The sequence below is a fragment of the Symphalangus syndactylus genome, chromosome 7, assembly GCF_028878055.3.
Source record: "Symphalangus syndactylus isolate Jambi chromosome 7, NHGRI_mSymSyn1-v2.1_pri, whole genome shotgun sequence".
Lineage (NCBI taxonomy): Eukaryota > Metazoa > Chordata > Mammalia > Primates > Hylobatidae > Symphalangus > Symphalangus syndactylus.
The window spans coordinates 63,233,671-63,237,358 of record NC_072429.2 but is presented as its reverse complement, the minus strand read 5'-3'; the positions used below and the strand labels follow the sequence as shown (position 1 = coordinate 63,237,358).

The window sequence follows — 3,688 nt, the reverse complement described above, 5'->3', positions numbered from 1 at the left end:
TGGTCGTGCATGCCCGTAATCCCAACTACTGGGGGAGGCAGAGGCAGGAGAATTGCTTGAACTCAGGAGACTGAGGTGAGCCAAAATCGAGCCACACACTCCAGCCTGGGTGACAGAGCGAGACTCTGTCTCAAAAAAAGAAAAGAAAAGAAAAGTAAAGAAAGCTTTTTTTGTTTCTCATCATCTGAGATCTGCTGCTGCTGTACTACTTTCTCTCTCTCATACAACTTCAAAGTGGACAATAGGTAAACATCACATTGAAAATTAACATATGGAGTGCCAAATTCATTTAAGAGAAGATGGGGCTCACAAAATATTTAAAGCTTATCTGCCTGAGTTCTTTAATATTCATGAACACAATGCAACAAGAAGAGTTTCGGAGAAATAGCGCATGTGCTGTTCTCTGCTTTGCAGTGTAGTAAATAAAAGCTATGTTGAAAATAATTTAAAATTTGGTATGGTCCTGATCTGGAAAATTCAAGAGGTTAATGAAAGGGAAAAGTAGCTTAAACGAGGTTTCTGGGAGTGTCTCGGCTTTCTGAATGCAGTTGCCTTTCATGAGCTCATGAACCTTCTTAAGATATTATGATCTTTTACCCAGGCAAGGGGAATTTGCTCAGATATGATTAAAGAGTGGGTGGGCCGTGTCCTCAGAAGTCAGAAGACTTAATATTAGAAACATGAACTCTCTTGGAGCCATTCCCAATTTTATTTCAGAGGAATTCCCCCTTGCAGAACCACTCCCACGATGGAAGGCAGGGATGAAGGAAGCCTTTTGAAATGTATTTGTTTTTTAATCTGAAAGTTGAAGAGTTTCCCCTTCCCCCACCATGGAAACTACTAAATTAAGAGTGTGGGTAAACAGTTTGAAGTCTCCTTTTTAGGATGGGTGAAGTAAACAAGTAAAGAGTACTCAAAAATTCTCATTAAAGGTACACAACCATCGTGAGTTATTATTTCCAAGGGAACGTTACCTCAGTCGTGGGTGGAAGCCTCATGGGTGACAAGAGATCAGGGCTTTTACTTAAAGAATGAGGCAGCTTTCATTAAGCTACTAAGTGTGAATATGAACTCTGCTGTGACATGTTAGGAGGAAGAAAAATATGACAGGAAAAATAGTGGGCTTAAGATTGAACTGTGAGGGAAGGCTTCTCTGTGGAGCTGTTTATTGAGGCCAGTGGAGGAGAAGCAGCTCACTGGGGTGGAGCGGAGGGAATGGCCGATATTCCAAGGTAGGAGGGAGTCTGACGGTGAACAGAAGGGACAAACGGCCAGAGCCCGGAGAGTGCAGCCAGGGTGGGAATGAATGAGAGGGCAGGTTGAGAGATAGGCAAGGACTGGATCACCTATGGCCTCTTAGATCATGGTAAAAGTTTTGGATATTATTTTTACTGTGGTAAATACACATAAGACAAAATTTGCCATCTGAACTATTTTCAAGTGTACTGTTCAGTGGCATTAAGTACGTTCACATTGTGTGCAAGCATCACCACCCTCCATCTCTAGAACTCTTGCATCTTCCCAAGCTGACTCTCTGTACCCATTAAACACCAACTCCCATTTCCCTCTCCTCGCAGCCCGTGGCAACCACAATTCCACTTTCTGTCTCTATGAATTTGAGTACTCAAGGTACCCCATGTAGGTAGGATTGTAAAATATCTGTCTTTTTTGACTGGCTGATTTCGCTCAGCACTGTGTCCTCAGCATTCATCCATGCTGTAGAATGCATCAGAATTTCATTCCTTTTTAAGGTTGAATGATATCCCATTATATGCATATGCCATGTTTTGTGTATCCATTCACCTATTGATGGACTTTTGGATCATTCCCATCTTTTGGTTATTATGAGCAATGCTGTTACAAACACTGGTGTACAAATACCTGTTTGAGTTGCTGCTTTCAATTCTTTTGGGTCTATACTCAGAAATGGAATTTCTGGATCATACAGTAATTCTACATTTTATTTTTTTGGAGTTGCCACGCTGCTTTCCATAGCAGCTGCATATTTTACACTCTCACCAGTAATGTACAGGGGTTCCAGTTGCATCACACCCTTGCCAGCACTTATGATTTTTTCTGATTTTTGTTTTTCTGTAATAGCAATCCTAACGGGTGTGAAGAAGAGTTTGAAATTATTGAGTTAGGAGCCATTGCATGATTTTGACGAGGGAATGACACAATCCCTTTTCTTTTTAAAAAGATCACTCTGGCTGATGGATGGAGAAGAGATTGAAGGGGAGAAGAAAGCAATGGGGCAGACTAATTTTGAGAACATTTTGGTGTCCAGGAAAAGAATGACGATGGTATGACCTATGGTAGTAGTTCTGAAGAAGAGAGGACACAGATTCAAAATATACCTTAGGGTGAGGCATGGTGGCACATGCCTATAATCCCAGCACTTTGGGAGGCCAAGGCAGTCAGATCACTTGAGGTCAAGAGTTTGAGACCAGCTTGGCCAACATGGTGAAACGCTGTCCCTACTAAAAATACAAAAATTAGCCAGGCATGATGGCGTGCACCTGTAATCCCAGCCATATGGGAGGCTGAGGCAGGAGAATCGCTTGAACCCAGGAGGCTGAGGTTGCAGTGAGCTGAGATCACGCTACTGCACTCCAGCAGCCTGATGGAGGCTAGGGAGGCAGGCACCAAATTTGGCAATCAATGCCCATAAAATATTCAGTGCAAACATCCAAGAGACAGAAAATGGGATTGGTAACATGGAGACTGAGGAAACCAACTCAGAAAGGTTAAGTAAGTAACTTAAGTTCACACAGCATAAAATGCAAGTGGCAGAGTCAAGAGGCAAACCCAGGACTGTCTGATTACGAAGCCTGGTCTCACCATTTTATGTCACTTCCTTCCAGTCAGAGCCGACAAGTCTCCAGGAATTTGGACTGCTGACTGCATTTATCCACTTTGGGAAATCTCTAGTAATAAAAGGGAGACACGCTGAGTAATAAGTGTGAAGTTTAGAACACAAGCCTTGCAAGAGCTTTCAAGAATAAATAAAATTCCAACACGGATAGCCTGGGAGGTCACTCTCCCCAGGCTCTGTGGAAGTGGTGTTGGGGAGCATAGACGTTTGGTCCATGACGTACAGTACAGCCGCTTTCCACAATGTTGGAGATGAAGCTGGGTCTCCTGCCTGTGCCTGCATATTCCTATAGCTTCCCTGAGTCCTGTGGATGATGACTGGTGAGATAAATTGTGCAGGAAACATGTTTAGTGTGAAAAAAATAAAAAATAAAACAACAACGAAAAACCCCCAACATATTTGGAATGTGATAGATAACAAGTGAATAGACAATCTCACTTAGAAATTGTATTTAATAGAGTTAACAAATTCAGTTGCCTTTCGCTGGGGAGCAATGAACAATTTCATCTCCCCCCAAAGACTCTGGAGTCAAAGGTGGTGTTTAGATTCTGTTACCCCGAGCGCTGGTCTCTCATCTGTGTCAGGTACTTGACACAGAGGTATTTTACAGAGGAGGGATGCTAAGTCACGAGAAGGATGAACAGGAAGAGAAGGGTGATTACAGGCTGGAGGTTAAGAACAGAGATTCCGAAGTTTCACAGTACGACTGGGAACTCACTGACTAGCTGTATGCTTGGCTAGTGCTTCATCCTCTCTAACATTCAGCTTCATCATCTATAAAAGGAATCCCGTAATGTCTATGTCTCAGGGATC

At 42.7% G+C, this 3,688-nt stretch overlaps 1 non-coding gene across 1 annotated transcript; it reads left to right on the top strand.

The window, feature by feature from the left end:
- The first annotated feature begins 3,013 nt into the window (after positions 1 to 3,013).
- Positions 3,014 to 3,222, top strand: LOC129487055 (small nucleolar RNA SNORA73 family). The gene has a single exon (XR_008659183.1). It is a non-coding gene; the product is annotated as a small nucleolar RNA SNORA73 family (small nucleolar RNA).
- The last annotated feature ends 466 nt before the right edge of the window (positions 3,223 to 3,688 follow it).